Genomic DNA, 17,674 nt, shown 5'->3' on the forward strand with positions numbered 1-17,674 from the left:
GCCGCTAGAGGAAACACAATAAAACGTCGCAACCCACTGGTAAAGCACATTATCGTGACGTAATTCTTTTTCGGCATCAGCGGAAATAGAGCTGCGAAGAAAATCCGGAGGACTTCCCTAGCCGTCACTATTGCTCTGAGGCAGCTGCATCGTTTGCGAGAGGCCTACTGCCTCCAGTAAATTACCACACGTTACTTCATTTGGTGTGTCATCTAGTTTTGACGCCTATAGCGGCGGGCTATGGTATAATAGCGAAGAGATATCATTGTGTATCAGTACTTGAGGCAAGAGGAACTTCGGTGAGAGGAACATTTGTGGTACATCATGGACTTTTTCGTAGCTGCAGGCTTCCTATAGAACAAAACACTGTCTATCAGTCTCTGACTTCCCCTTAATGACAAGCTGTCTGAAGCCACAGAAACATTAACTGAATTTAACCCTATGTTTCGTCACAAACAAACCATGCAAATGGGAACTTAACCACCGGATTTCATATCAACCTATCAGGGGATGAACTTCACTAAATGCTTCCTAGTATCTTTCTCTCACCGTGTAAATGAGGTTAATGACCACAGGAGAAGGAACGGCCTGCAGGTATGATTTCAAATTGACATTTATCCACAGAACGGAGCACAATCCTCGACTACAGGAAACATTAAACACTATGGTTCCTGTTTCTTATTACATTAATCATCGATATTCTGGAAGGATTAGTTTAAGCAAAGAACGCAGTATGGACTCTCATATGCGCACACAAAAGGCTCCAGTATTCTAAGAACAAGCAAAGTCAAATCTCAAAAAATCCAAAGCAAGAGGTAGATGGCTACTTACCGTAGCTTGCAGACAGGCACAATTAAAAGACACTTACCCGAACAGCTTTCGGCCACAGCTTTCGTCAGATAAATAAATAATAATAATAAAAAAACATGCACTCATAAATTCACGCAAGCAAGTATATCTCACGCACGCATGACCGTATTTTCCAGCAGCTCGGACCAGACTGGCATACTCGTCCGAGCTACTGGAGAAGGCGGTCGTGTGTATGTGAGGTGTGTTTGTGTGAATAAATGAGTGTGTTTTTTTTATTTTTCTGACGAAGGCTGTGGCCGAAAGCATTATGTGTAAGTGTCTTTTAATTGTGCCTGTCTGCAACTTAACGTCTCATCTTTACGGTAAATAACCATCTATCTTTTCCGTACATTTTTGATATTACAAACTGGAGTTTCCATTGTTCAGAGTCAAACCTCGACTTTTCTAGTAAAGGCTGAAACCTCAATACTGGCTTGTGGTTGAGTGTTAGGAGTTTGGTAGAGGGCAATAATTTCGGGAATGCTTCGATAATTTGCTGGTAAAATTTTGATAGTCGAAATGTCTTTACTCTGAACTCGGTCTGATGTCGGTACCTGTGTATCGACTGGTAAGTGTTCATCAGAGTACCTGAAACTACAGCCTATCCCAAGAAGAAAACCATGTGCACTCCATAGGTACCCTTCCAACTAAGCAGCTGCGTCCATGGTGAAGTGCACCCCTAATCTACCAACAGGAGTCCCAGAATCCTCCACTCAATAACGCATGTCTACAAATCTGTAGCCAAGACCGTCATAGAGTCGGCGGAGACTGATTGAGACCCTCCACTCTGCTGCAAACCAAAGGACCCCGATGAACTCTGAGAACAATGCTGCAAATTGCAGGCTCTGTTTGCACCCCACGCACGAGGCCAGGAGCCTTCACCACCACTACCAGCCATATATATGAATTGAGGATTGCCTCATAATCCATGCGGTAGGCGTCATTGTTGCCGACGTGTGCTACAACTTGCAGACGAATTCAACCTGCATGCAATGCCACCTCCACATCTTAGGCCTCCCAGCAGACATATCGAATGCACATCCGCTTTGTTTCCAACCCTGAACGCTACCTTTGTAAGGGGGTCCAGATGGATCTCCTAAGAACCAGCAAGCCCCTGCCCGGGAGTGCCTACTCTCACCCTGCTGAGGGAACAACCACCACTTCACTCACATCGAATAGGCGCGGCCAGACGCCCAGCCTCCACATTGGCCCTCTGCCTCGAGCAACGCGAACACACTACTTTCCGCCACTCACCCTGCCGCGTGGGCGAATTCATCGTGTTGGTTTCACTAAGACGTGCTACGGGGGCAGAGCTCATGGGCGAAAGAACCTACACCTGTGGTGTCCCATGCAACACACCATATAATCCGCCATTATTGCAGCCCCAGGCAGCAGCGTTAAGGCGACTGGTCATAGCCAAAACCACACGCAACTGTTCACGAAGTGCTGACAGTTCCTCGTGCGTCCACACACAGCACACACCCATTCTATTCGCCATACCAAGATCAACGGAAGAAGTAAACTATAAAAGACGAAAGATACCTAAACACGCAACTTGTTACCCTTCTGAAGTGTCAGCAATGGACACTGATACCTTAAAGAACTGTGTAGCTAGGTATTCTGGAAGAAATGACAATTTAGCTACAGACTGCTTGAATATACACGCGAGATTGAACTTCTTAAAAACAAAAACAGGTACGAAATTTAAGCAATAAGTAATGTGTTCGGAAACTCCCGTTAGAACTTCTAGGACTTTTGGAGGGGAATGTGTATATTATATTTTGAATAGGAACCCATGTCCGGAAATGAACCGTTTTCGTTCAGTTCAGTTCAGATGTTTAACTTATCTACTTCTGCCTGAGAAACTGAAATCGGCATGAAGTAGCACAATTACTTGGTAACAACTCGAAAGGAAACATAACGAAACCCATTTATCACTTAAGCACACATATTTGTGTGCAGTCCTAAAGCATCGACTGCACACCCGCCGGCGTACCGCCGTGAAACGGCATCAAAAGGTGCTGACACACGCGCCAATGGAAAGAGCGGTCAGCGCCACACCTCCAGGACGACAGAGTTCAGCGCCCACTGTCAACGCTGACTTACCCCTTTCATGGATAAAACTCATTTTTTACAGTTTTTTAAAATATTAAGGTGATAACAGTTTCTTTTCAATCCCATTATTATATTTTCACCACCAAAATATTTTTTAAGTTCTCGGTTTTTTCACAACAGGAAGTGGCACACACATGTCCCATGAACCAACGCAAGATACCTTTTCTGCTGACTGACTAATTTTGTAATTTAATTTTTTTAGCCATAAACTGGATTTTGCAGAGAATAGAATAACTACAAATTATACATGCATGTAATATTTTTATTTGTGTAGACCCAGTGTAAAAAATATTCATTACATTTCAGTTTTCATGATACATGATCAATACTTACAAAACTTTACATGCCATGAAACTTGGAAAAACATGGTGTGGCACAGAGTGGTACACCACAAGCAGTGCAAACAACTTTTGTTCTCTTCTCTTTAGAGTTTGTGCTGCAGAATCTGCATCGCTTCCCAGCGCCACTGTCTTTCGGTACATGTTTGCCTAGGTTCACGAGCCGGATGTCATCCGGCACATAGAGACTCCTCTCTCTGCTGGGAAGAAAGTGGGCATTGATTCCCTCTTTTTACTGGATGAATACCCATTAATCAATTGTCTTGCTAATCTTTACAAATAATGTCTGCTGGGACACATGTGTCCCAATAATTTTATTTCGATTATGAGATAGTACAATCGCTGAGAAGTACATTCCACACTGTATTTGTACTAAAAAATGATTATTAAGTTAATAATAAGATGAATTACTTACTTCAGACAACGCTGGAAAGTGAGAAATGATGAAAACTGAAGAATGACACAAATAAGTGGCATTGCAGCGGCCATATATACACGCCAGTCAACAAAAGTAGTCACCGCTTCTCTATTGCCTTTCCAGTGCAGTCCCGATTTTTTTCTTAGGTTCAGTACAGTCGTCCCTAGATGGCTGCACCGTGCAGAGATGGGTAACATACATCCAGACACTCGAACTGGCGCTCAAAGTTAGTGGGACATATATGACCCATCAACCACGAAAGCGTTAACCCGCCGCCCATCGCTGGTAAGGCCAGTTCGGTCGTAGACTTCGAGAGCATCAGTACTGAGTAATAGAAAGACGATACTTCACCTACATTCTGCGAGTGATCATAGATTGTTAGCGCACTTGGATGCAGGAGGTACAGGAAGTACAGGAACTTCATTGTTTCTTCCCTTAACAGAAATAAAGCGCGTTGTGGGAAGCAGTCGCCTTCCGTTTCTGGCAGTGGCGCCGCTGTGGCAATAGCAGATTTGGTGTCTCCCTCTGGTGGGAAAGGGGAAAGGTTGCCTGTTCACATACATTTAAGGGGAACTATGAGCTCGCCAGTTGGTCAGCCTGCGTGAGTCTGGATTCAGTCTGGAGCCAGTCTCTCGTCCCCAGCATGCCAGTCTTCCTCTCGTCCCAATTTGGGACGCAGTGAACTCAACGAGTGGTCCTCCGGTCAGGGGCTTAATTCCTGCATCTGAGTCTGCGCGTTAGGCCGCCAGTCTGATCGATTTGCTCAAGCAACGGTCATTGGCGGTTGGATCGATCGGTTGGTCGGTCGCCCACTGAGACACAAGATGACTGGTCCGCCTTGAGCGTCGGCGCATGTGAGGTCGCCACGTGAGTCCAGTGGGCCTCGCCGTATAGCGAGGGGTAGTGGCTTCGCGGCCGACACGAGAGTAACAGGAGTCAACCCACGACATCAGTCTGGCCGGTGCGAGCTGTGACGCCGTGAGACGGGAGATCGGCGCGCCTTCCTGCGACCGTTGAAGCGGCTGGCAGCGGACCGTTCTGGAGAGTGTTTTGGGAGTGCTGCGCCAGGTCTTCGCCAGAAATCGCAGTTTTATAGAAGTGATTGGTGATATGTTGTTTCATTTACTTGTTAAATTCTACTTGTTTTCTTGGTGAGGTCACCAGCCGCTTGGTCTTGGTGTCGTCCCACCTTTCTTCTCCGTTTGCCCACCCGCGGGAAGGTGGTTATTTATGAATTGGGTGGTCCGTTTTTCCCTTGTGGAGTAGGGGTGGGTTAGAGCAACCAGCGGTTCGGGTTGTTCGGTAATCTCCCTATCAATCTGCCGTACGTTAATAGCTGCCTCTATCATGTTTGTCGGTTTCGGTGTGATAACGAATTTATTGCTTGAAGTGTAACGGCCTAATTCAAATGGTTCAAATGGCTCTGAGCACTATGGGACTTAACTTCTGAGGTCACCACTCCCCTAGAACTTTGAACTACTTAAACCTAACTAACCTAAGGACATCACACACATCCATGCCCACGGCAGGACTCGAACCTGCGATCGTAGCGGTCGCGCGGTTCTAGACTGTAGCGACTAGAACCGCTAGGCCACTCCGGCCGGCTAACGGCCTAATTCCTGAAATATGTTTTTATCTTGCCTGTCATCTTGAGAGACGGCATACACGTACTGTAGAGGATGTTTGGCCAACTTTGTATAATTTTATGTAAGATTGCATTTCATGGGCTTTTATTTAAATGGTCACTTTAGTATATAAAGTTGCCACCCTTCCACCGTAAGACTTTTCTAACAAGTTAAAATCAAGTTGCACTTTCGGTGACGAGTTAATCTTTTAATTATAGTGTTTTGTACCATTTCCATCCCTCCTACGTGGTGCATAATTTCTGTGCTTGTGTGAATTGTTAAAACTTTTACTTTAAGCTAATCTGGCGTCTTGCTGATTTGCACTTGTATAGTCTTTCAGAGGTTGTTGTAAGCGGTCGTGACTACGGCCGTGTCAAAAGGGAGCGGCAAGGTTCTCAACCCCAAAGCTCATACACTAAAAAATTTGTTTGTTTCTGCCTCTGAATAAATTGTAACCTGATATTTAAAGGGTGATTGCTGCTTATAATTTTAAATCTGTTTCTTTAAAAAAAACTCTTAGGAATAAAATTCCCATTTGTTAAAAGCAATTTCATTTGGATTTCATCAGTTACTTCCTGGCATCTACTTCCAAGCTCACATAGCGTGATTAAATGTGTTAATGTTCTTGATGAATCGCTAGTAAATAAAGCAAATTCTTAAGAAAAAGTTTTGAAAGTAAATTCACGGTTCACTATTAATTAGAAAGTGTTTTGTACAGATGATTTTGGTTTCCTGCCACTGGCCATCGCAACTTCTCTAGTTCCTTGTTGGAGTCGGTGCTGACTCCCAGAGTATCCGACACAACAATTTGTATTAACATTCAAACATTACATGCTTATACTGTTCCGAAACAAAAAAAGGAGCCTAGCATACTGCGCCTACAGAGCAGTACTGACGCATTACAGCAGCAGCTCCATGTGGCGACCACCGACGTTGTTACAGACATGGTACCTACGAAGCATGTTCTGGTGCACACGCTCCATCACACCTGGTGTGTCTTCAGTTTCTAGTGCAGCGACCAGGACTCGTGCCAGCAGATCTTCATTTGTCTCTGCAGAAGTCTCGTAAATTAAACTTTGCGTACGAACCTATAAGAAGTAGTCCATAAGAACTAAACCAGTCTATTCTACAGCGAGAAAGGACCAGGTCGGCCTGTTCATCTTCCACCATATCACCTGTCAGATGTCTCTGACCCGCAAGAGAGGTGATGCACTATCACGCTCGAAGCACACTTGCTGAAGGACTTTCAGCGGCACAGCTTTCAAGAACGGTTCCAATACATTTTATAGGAAGATCAAGTTGGTACGACCTCTTAGACTGAGAGGAAGGACGGATGGTACATCTGAATTGAAACCGTCATAGAACAGAAATGGTACGTTTCCAGACATACGGTCCTACTCAAAATATTATGTACTCACAAGTCCTAGAAGTTTGTGAAGGGAATTTCCGAACAACGTGTATGCTGCTAAGAAAATACAGTACGGTCTAAATAAGTAGCTTGCTAGTCTGGAAATGTCTCACAGGCGGCAGTTGGAGCTGGCCTGCGTGGCTAACTACACTGAGTTTGAGGCTGCTTAGTTGTGCTCCTTGCCATTGCTCTGGCAGTAGTTAATGCGGACGGTTCACAACTTGAAACACAAAACCAATTGAAATTTAAGAATGGAATTATCTTCCTAGGGTCGAAATATTAAATGTACGATCTCGATTTCATATAAATGTAATGTTAATTCACATTACTTCAATAATACGAAAAGAGAATATTACGAGAATTTATCAGGATCACTCAGCACCAAGCCATTGTAACATCCAAGAGATAAATTTTTGGCTACAGTGCGACGAGAGGAAATTATGCCTCTAACAGTTATAAACATTATGTATTCGACGTATGAAGAAACAATGAAAACTTATAGTGAATTAATTATTTATGTAATATTCTATGATATTCAAAAGGATGTAGGTTGCAGTAGGTACTGGAAGATGAAAAAGCTTGCACAGGGTAGAGTAGCATGGAGAGCTGCATCAAACCAGTCTCAGGACTGAAGACCACAACAACAACAACAACAATGATATAATTGGACATATCGATGTGTATCATACAAACACAATGATAATTGTAAAGTGCTTTTATGATCTGCGTTTGTCTTCCTTTGTTTTTACCTTTTGTTGGTTGGCTTTTGTAGGTTCAGCACGCAAGACGCATATCAAACTGAGGTCTGTTGAGAAATTGTAATTATTTGTTAACTATTACTTGAAAATAGAGTTCATTATTATTATAAATATGAGTGAATAATTATTTGTAACTTTAATTCCTCTCTCAGTAAGCATTATCTGTGTTAATTATTTCTTTCCGCTGCAAGGAGCGCAGCCACTGATGATAGCGATTTGTATCGCGTTTTTGTCTGTGTTTTCCTTAGAATCAAATCAAATGTTTGCTTGATGAAGTCTAAATAGTGCACAATACGAAAGTAGAGTTCCTGTAAAGTTCAATAACCATTTAAAATACGTATTTGCTCTAACAATAGAAAGTCTCTATCAATTGTCTGCCGCCATCTTAACAATTGTCTCAGCGGCAAATTCAAATTACGCAACTCTGCAGACATAAATGCTGAACGTAATACAAATGTGTAAAAATAAATGTGCACCGGTGGTCCCAAACTCATTTGAATGAAAATGATTCGAATCAGATTGGTTCTTTAAAAGCAGTGCTCATAGCACGATCGTTATAACAAACTTTTCTAGCTGATGTATGGAGCCGAAATTAATTACGCACGAGTTGCGAAGAATATTGTTTCAGGTAACATATGTCAATGTTGTGCGCGGCTGATATTCGGTGGTTTTAATGATAATTTTGCTGAAGATAACTGCTTCTATCTTAATCAATAGTTGTATAGAATCTGTTGTATGAACTGTGATTTAGTGACACTTACACAATTTACAGACAACACTTTCACACGACGTTAACTTGGAGTTCTTTAGCAACTTGACCAAATCTTTAGCCGAGAGAAAAATTATTTAGTAATTACCCAATGTAATAAAATAAGATTATCATTTCCATTTACAAATTAGTTAAATACCAAACCACTGAACAACATAGCGAACGCCACAGCGGACGGTTCACAACTTGAAACACAAAACCAATTGAAATTTAAGAATGGAATTATCTTCCTAGGGTCGAAATATTAAATGTACGATCTCGATTTCGTATAAATGTAATGCTAATTCACATTACTTAAATAATACGAAAAGAGAATATTACGAGAATTTATCCGGATCACTCAGCACCAAGCCGGAAAATGAGTGAACCATCACGAGGTGGCAAACAACGTCAGCAGTACTAAATTCAAATGGCTCTGAGCACTATGGCACTTAGAACTACTTAAACCTAACTAACGTAAGGGCATCACACACATCCATGCCCGAGGCAGGATTCGAACCTGCGACCGTAGCGGTTGGGCGATTCCAGACTGTAGCGCCTAGAACCGCTCGGCCACCCCAGCCGGCTCGTCAGCAGTACTGCCAAGTCCCAACTGCACTAGTAATATGAAGAACTCCATGGACAGATCTTAATGTCGTCAATGCTATGCACAGCACGGTCCAGGCCGTCATCAGTGGAGCTGCACTTCCAGACGCCGATCTAAAGAACAGCTTAAAAACGACAGTACATTTCTCCATTTGAAAGCACAAATGACTTGTGCACTTATCCCGTTCAGCTTGAGGGGAAAACGTATTTTAGTAAAACTTAAAATGTGTGCAAAATGACTTCGACGAAAATGTCAGTAAGCAGTATGATACTACGCACTGTTGACGTCAGATGGACTATATCTAAGTCAAGTCTAGTGCCGTAACAAGTAGAATACCAGGAATACCTGCCAAATGTGGAGACTGCATGGATAATACATAGAGGCCAGAAAGTAATAAATGAAGTTGTGCATTCAAAGGAAAGAACTGAGCATACGCTACTGAAGCAGAAAAAACTGAGAAAAATGTGCAGTTGTGCACTTCCAAGCTTTTTCACCTAGAGATAAATGGTTCAAAAGGCTCTAAGAACAATGGGACTTAACATCTGAGGTCATCAGTCCCCTAGAATTAGAACTACGTAAACCTAACTAACCTAAGGACATCACACACGTCCATGCCCGAGGCAGGATTCGAACCTGCGACCGTAGCAGCAGCGCGGTTCCGGACTGAGGCGCCTAGAACCGCTCGGCCACAACGACCGGCACCTAGAGATATATCATAGATAATACAGATTAACAAGATAGTTCTTTGCTTCCATGTTTTATCGCGTCTTGACTGTGTTATCATTTCATTGCACGCTGTGTGGTTCTTTAGTGGATACAGGAACGAGGAAAAGCTGCTGTTCATGAACAGAAAATACAAATACTAATTTATTCTACTTCCAATATCAAATAGTAAAAATAATATATAAATTTGTTGCGAAGATGTCAGTTGTTAACGCTAGAATTTAATGTAGAATTATACACACATACAAACGTTTATAAATCCGTCACTCTTCGATACAGTGTCTATTTAGAACATGTCGAACTCTGGCCACAGTGAAAGTCTGTATATGCTGTTCTGCTGGTAAACACACGAAAAGGGCTCTGTGTCTTAAAGTTCGAACTTAACTACACCCTCTGCTGGAACTCTGGAGAGGGGATGCTTGCATCTTATTGGCAGCGGCGTAATCGTTCGTAGCAGCGCCTCATGCCGCGATGGCTGTTGTAGGAAACGCGGCGGCGTAACTGGCGGCGTAAGTATTTCAAAGTGCGACCGACTGCATAACGGTCAATACCTCAGACTGATCCTGAGGTGATGAACAAAATACAAATTCATGTCTCTGACACCTACTTCGAATCTGTTCAGAGGTTTTCTCTTTTCTTATTTTTTTTTAAAGGCAGGGCTTATTCCCTCTGCAGACAACTGTGGCTACACCTGCGAGTCTGTCAGGAGACGTATGACACAGAGTGTTAAGATTCGTCAATTAACGTATGAGTGACAGCTAGTAGCTCAATTAAAGTAGTGGTGAAAGGAAGTGATAAGATACAGCTTCTCCAGAGAAGTTAATAAGTGTGTTACAAACATGGGCGACCGCAAAACATTTATTTCGATGGTAACCGGTTACGGTCAGCATTTGACCACCATCAGAACGTCAAACCATGATGGTAGGCGGTGGCGGTGAATAGAGCAGATGTCGTGACTCCAAGAGCAACTACGGTTGACAGGACCCGCTTCATTCACAGCCATCGCCTCCCATCTTGGTACAAGAGTCTGACGATGGTCAAATAACGACCCAAAAGGGGTACCACGGAAAGAAATGTTTTTGCGGTCGACAATGTAATTCATTTTAAAGTACTTATACCCAGACTGCTGTTTCTCCACGAGAAATGTTCTCAAAAGTTTCCTTGTGTAGAAAAACTGGAAATGGTTTCGAAAGCAGCTACCGTTTCATAAGTGCAGAACTTTACGACTACGTGGCCAAGCCGTTGCTCCAGCCAGCATTCTCTCATTGCCATAATCGTGGGTTAGGTGTATATCTCGCAACGAGAAAGATGAGAGTAGGGGTAGCTTACGCACGGAAGGACCATTTTTGAATCAAAAAAGGTTACTTAATAACTCCATGTGATATTTTAAGTGGAAATTATTCGTAAGAGTTCACAAAGATGACACGGAAAAACCAAGCGTATTTAGCAACATCAGTCCGTCCGACACCTGCAGAACACTTTTAACACAACAGCGTCGTCAAACAGTGCGTAAGGCACTCTAAAGTCTCGACTACGCTGGTGGTAACAAGAATGTGTTTTCGTAGCTGGAACCTTGCAAGATGAATCCGGTCTTACAGTCTAGCACGAGAAACTATGTTCTACAAATTTAAGACATTCTTTATTGTCGAATCGTCGTGCGGAGCAACAAGCGAATTAAAGGATTTGGTGCTACACATATGGAACGGGTTTCTGCATTACCTTCTGAAAACAACGAGGCAGGGAAGAGTGACAGAAATTTTGACATGCATCCAGTACGTCATCAGAAGACTGGGTGAAATTAAGATTAGTCAGAAAGCGAATATGTTCTAAATCCCATATGCATATGCCGACATTTTTGTTGTGTAACTACACCGTTAGGAGCAACCAGGTAGTAAACTGAAAGAAACTATCAACTTTAGCGCATTGTGTCAGACAATGTTCACATTTCTTGGCAAAACTTCCTGAGTGAGCATGGAGTAAACATTACTTGCAGATGACGTGAAAACAAAAGGGCAGTATACTGTAGACGAATACATCAGGTAATACACAGCGACTTTTCGTATATAGGCAGTAAAGTGGCAGCAGTCCACTGATTTAAAATATAGATCTTCAAATGCAAGAACAACATTTCTCAAACGATATACACGCTAAGATCAAAGATAAATTTTAATATTAGGAAGTCTTCAATGAAAGTATTTGTCAGCCATCCTGCAGCTATTAATGATGTGGTTTGTTGTCAGCACCCGTAAACATCATCGCTTGATGAGCGTTAACCATGATCTTAGCCACAGAAATAGGAAAAGACAGTCGATGGGGTGTTACACAGTTTTCTACGCTTTTTAGCCGGCTGGCCACCCCACTTATCTAAGATGTGGACACCACAGTGCCTCACGAGCATTGGACAGCTTTACTGACTCCTTACAGAGCATCGCATGGAAGGAGACGATGTCCAAAGACAATCCAATTGCTGGCTGACTGTTTTAGATAACGTGGGAGGCTGTGTTTCTGATGATTTATTTCACTCTTATGTATCTCTCCAAACAAATTACCACCTGACATGATAATATCACAAAAAAATAATTTTTTTATAAAATAACGAAACCCACTCGGTCACGAATTATCAGGCTAATATGCACTTTCAGCTTCGAATCAATTTGTATCTGGGTTCAGTTCACAGTCCTACTGAAGTAGCTGTAGCTACGTCGGCGGCTGTTGCTTACCTAAAAATTTCGAGAGTCACATAAATAGCGAAAAACCACGAGGACAAATAGGCTTGGTGACTAGACGTCTCACTCTTTACATCACCATGGATTAACTTGAAAGAAGTTTAGCATAAAGCAGCTTCGTTTACGTTACAAGTACCTCTCGATCTGGCGAGGATTTCTCAACATATCAAGCATATCAATGCAGTTTCTCTAAAGAAGGAGCTTTCACTTGACTGCGGATCCAGGTATATATTTTTATTAATTTCGTCCCTTCAACTTGTGAATTTCGTTTGTTGTTCAATGAGAATAGGGCATTTTCATGATGAGTGTAATATTTCAACTAGTGGTAATAGTTCTTGTTTGTCTCCAAGAAGACAGTGGCCAATTTGATCCTCGAGTCCAAAGGACGTAAAGCAACCAATAGAGCGGCATCATAATGTGTACGCAACAGGTACAAAACCTAGAATGCAAACATAAGATACCTATCGTTAGTTTAGGGCAATGATTTGTGAGCTTACGTAAATATGGAATTGTTCATGTACACTACTGACTCGTGGGATGGACAAAACTTATCTACCTCATACTATGGCCTGGTTGTCAATTAAGCAGCAACGTGGAGTAATTCATTAAATGTAATCCCGTCAAAGTGTATACCGTTCAGTCAACCCTATGTAGTGTACCTTTATAATAGGTGAAGAATTACATTCATCCCTTACAAAAGTCCAATATCCTCTTCACAGAGACAACGGAAATCACAGATTGAAGGGATGAAATTAATCAAATTTAAGCCTGGATCGGCAGTCAAGTGCAGGCTCCAGCTTTCAAGCAAATTCTGATATACTTGTTTTGCCATGAAATTTTTCTCAGAGCGCGTGTGTTTGAGAACGTTAACGAAGTTTCTTTTGCTAATGATAATCGCACTAAGAATGAGACTGTGGCATACGTGCTCCGGTTTTTTATACTCATTGAACGTTTTTATGATAGATATCACCGGGGCTATACACTAGTTCTCTTCCATTATGAAAGTAAAATTAAAAGCAAAAATTGATGTAGTAATTTTTTTCTCTGCATTTTCAGTTACTGTTACTAATACAAGGTCATACGATTTGTGATGATAAATTCTAATTTTAATAGTATTAAAATATCTTAATTGTTTTGTAAGTAAGTCCAGTGTATTCCTCAGTATGCAATAATAGTGATGTCATTGACCACACATACTTCCGTGACAACAAACGGAAAAAAATGTTGCTGTTTGCCACCAAGCCACCAACTCGCTTGGTATAACACCATGTGTGGAAACTGACACAACAGCACCAAAATTTTGACGATTGATTTCTCAGAAACTATTGAGCCTTGGCAGCTCAGACAAAGTAATTTTCCTTTTATTTTCGCCATGCTTTCACCAATCGGAATTTCGGGTCCGTCACAGAGCGACCTATTGCGGTTCCTACTTGTAAGACAGTTTCAGGAAACGCTGGCGTAACTCCACATCCGCGCATGAAACATGGAGTTCTAGCAGTATTTCCTCACTAATCACTGCGGGAGGCAAGGTCACTCTTGAGAAACTAATATAGTATCGAAATAAATCACCATGTCTTCCAGCTCTCATTAATGGTGTGACATAATTAAGCTTGTTAAAGTGAGATTAAAATATATTTCCCATAATTCGTGGACATTTTTATTCTCTCTTTTTCACTCTCTTTCTGAAAACTCAACATTGTTGAGCTTTTCAAAGACATTAAAGGAAGCTTGTGCCCCCACAAGCTTCGCACTGGTACTGGAATGACAACAGTTTCCTGTGGCCGACATTCCCCATGGCCACCTGCATTTACCACACTATTTAAAATGACGTGAAGAAATCTCTAGTTGCACATATTATTACAGTGAAATGAATACCCTTAGCTGCATACAGGCGTTGATATAAGTCAACGGGGACAGTTGAAAATGCGTGCGCCGACCAGGACTCGCACCCGGGATCTTCTGCTTTATTGGCGGACACTCTATCCATCTGAGCCACCGAGGACACAGCGGAAACTGCGACTGCAGGGACTTGTCTGTGGCACACCTGCCGTGAGACCCACATTCGTAACTTATTGTCCCGCACTAAGTTCATAGTGGCCCTGCCTATTATACTCAGTACTGCGGCTTTACTGCCGATTCCTATAAGAGGAGATAGTCAAATGGTCGGTGAGCCTTAATTATATATCTATGGAGGTGGTATCTGTTCTTCCGGACATGTCCGAAAGAACAGATACCATCTTCATATATGCACATATTATTTGTTTGTCACGTGTGTAGGGGGAGATTTCAAAAGGGAAGACGCAAGAAATTATTTAGGTTTAATGTCGAAATGTTTAATCTATTTCATCAACGTCGTTCCCGCCAAGTTCTTTGCCTTATTTTTTCAAGCTAATCCATGGTGATGTAAAGAGTGAGACGTCTAGTCTCCAAGCCCATGTGTTCTCCTGGTTTGCGCTGTTTACGTGACCCTCGATTTTTTAGGTAAACAACACCCGACGAGCAACTGTCTCAGGAGACAAGTTGTTACGTATGGGATGCCTCTTGAACGCATTACTAGGTGTTTCCTACAGTCTCCAAGATGGATTGAAATTACAGTTACTGGAGGAGGAGATTAGTGTTTAACGTCCCGTCGACAACCAGGTGATTAGAGACGGAGCATGAGCTCTGATTAGGGAAGGATGGGGAAGGAAAGAGGCCGTGACCCTTCGAAGAAACCATCCCGTCATTTCTCTGAAGCGATTTAGGGAAATCCTAAATGAGGATGGCCGGACGCGGGTTCGAACTGTCGTCCTCCCGAATGCGAGTCCAGTGCGCTGACCACTGCTCTATCCCCCTAAGTGAAATTACAGTTAGCGTTGTACCCTGAGTTAAATCCAACCACAAGTGCCGTTATATATAAAAGAGCACTCTGTTTTAACAATTAATTCACATGTGATACCCTACATGGGTCGTAGGTGTGAAACAAACGAGAAGTAAACTATGCCCTAGATGTGCCACCTGGAGATACTGCATGAAGTTCCTTACCACACCCTCCTAGGGTAACATGTTCTTCTTACCTTGGTATCTTTCTGTCTGAATTTGTCTGACAATTGATAAGCTGATTTATGGGGGTTGTTCACTGTTACTGATGTAGTTCCAACGGCAGTTATATTGAAATCTTTACGATCAGGTCATTTTTTTTTTCGTCTCTTTGGACTTTACGGGATGAAAGACAGTTTAGCTTAAGGAAAACTCTTTTCAGGTACATAATATTAAAATTAAAGTTATTGACTCACTATTATAACAGTATCTGGTGATGCTAAAAAGTAAATTGCTTGCAGTTACTGAGATTTTTATGCTACAGTTTGCTTAATGCAGAAAAACAAATGTACGTACGACAGCTAAAGAAGGGTAGAACTGCGGTAATAATTTACGCCACTCTTTATTTATCACTTTCGAGTTGCAGCCACTTAGAAAATTAGACCCAAATCATAGGTAAAGAAATGGATATGAAACTTATTAGCCTGACCGGTATTTCTGCAGTGGCAGCCGGCGACACTGCGTCTTCGAAAAGTGAGCTTCCCCACTGCTAAGTACTACTGAACACCCAATTTTTGCCTTCGTTAGTCAAATGGAAAACTTACAACATTTTGGAATACGTTTGGCAACTATGTGACCGTCGATTTAGTTCCGAGTTTGGCCACAGTTATCCTGCTGGCTTGACTTGATATTTTATTGTCCGTTACATTCAATCTTCTGAATTACTCTCACTTCAACGATGACATGGAGGTAGCAAATTTATAGTTTTGAGTCCGGGGAGCTCATTCCAACGGAAACTGCAGCTTATTTCGTTATTTACGTTGAGAATTCTAACTACTGTTAGAGCAACAAGGCAGTTTTTGTCTGATGTAATCGTGTGCTAGGACAGCAGTAAAGTGTTCGCCCTTCAGGTAAAAGAGTGCGCTGGTTTCCAGCCGGAAAAAAAGATTTTTGCCTGTTCTGTGAAAGAGCCACTATCAGTACGATCGACAATAAGTAAAGAAATCGTAAAACAATTTCTCCTCTGTAAGTTCTGGCAGTAACTTGTTTCTGTGCCTTGTAGATATAAAGGTGAAGACTGTGCTGAATTACACACCTGTTAGTGCCTGCTACTCCTGTCAGTTGCATTGACATAATTGTGGCACTAAACCATCCGTTACTGCATTCTGTTATATACCTGCACCTACTGTTACGTAGTCATATTTTCGTGGTAACACTACTTCAGTACGACTGTGAGCTGAACGTAGAGACTGACCGTTTCGAAGCCGAAAGTGCGTGTTATTGTGATAACTCGTGACAGTTTGCGACGCTTTGTTTTATTAAAAACATCATAGTAGATTGTAATTCATTTGTATTACTACGGTGCATTCTGAATAACGTTTTTCCGTTGGTTCACTGAACATAGTACATTACTACAGAAGAGAAATAAATCAGCATCTATATAGTCTGTCACATCAACGTATGGATAGTTTTTGGAAAACTGGAAATTTATGCTAACGTCTTATGGGACCAAACTGCTGAGGTCATCGATCCTTAAGCCTGCACACTACTTAATCTAACTTAAAGTAACTTACGCTATAGACAACACACACACACACACACACACACACACACACACACACACACACACACCTATGCCCGAGGGAGGACTCGAACCTACGACGTGGGGAACAGCAAGGACCGTGACAAGACGCCCCAAACACCGCGGCAACCCCGCGCGGCGGATAGTTTTCTTCTTTGTCTTGCACGTAACGCTATGTTAACACACAATAAATGTGTACACTGTAGGATGAAAACTGCGATCTCCAGGTTTTGAGAAACTGTTGTGGCTAATAGACTAAAAAGAGTAGAAAACTGAATAACATCAAAAGACTGTTTTTTCCCATTTCCGTTAATGTGATCGTGGGTAATGCTTACCTAACATTTTTTACGGGAACTGACAACAAAATACACCGTTAAATGATAGCAGGAAAGCTGACAAATACTTTCAGTAAAGATTTCCTAACATTCACATTTATCTTTGATCTTTTCACAAATGTCGTTCTTCCTTTTGTCGGACTATATTTTATATTAGTTTTACACCTACAATAATGTTTACTCCATTGTCACTCAGAAGCTTTGCCAATAAAAGTGAACTGTGTCTGGTGAACAACGTTTTCAATTTGCAGTACACTTCTGGAATAAAATAATAAAAGAACAGGATGTTTAGCTTCTTGGCGGTTGGTACGGTTGACACAACGGGCTGTAGATGGTAGTTTCTTTCCAACTTATTATCTGATTGCTCTTAATGATGTAGTTAGTAGAAAAATAGCGGCATACTCTATGGGGCTATCAAGGTGTA

The 17,674-nt window shown here is 42.0% G+C and overlaps 1 protein-coding gene across 1 annotated transcript in view; it reads right to left on the reverse strand.

The window, feature by feature from the left end:
• LOC124803020 overlaps positions 1-17,674 on the reverse strand; it is a 1,344,800-nt gene that overhangs the window by 133,558 nt on the left and 1,193,568 nt on the right. The gene's annotated exons all lie outside the window — the stretch shown is intronic.

The sequence above is a fragment of the Schistocerca piceifrons genome, chromosome 6, assembly GCF_021461385.2.
Source record: "Schistocerca piceifrons isolate TAMUIC-IGC-003096 chromosome 6, iqSchPice1.1, whole genome shotgun sequence".
Taxonomy (NCBI): domain Eukaryota; kingdom Metazoa; phylum Arthropoda; class Insecta; order Orthoptera; family Acrididae; genus Schistocerca; species Schistocerca piceifrons.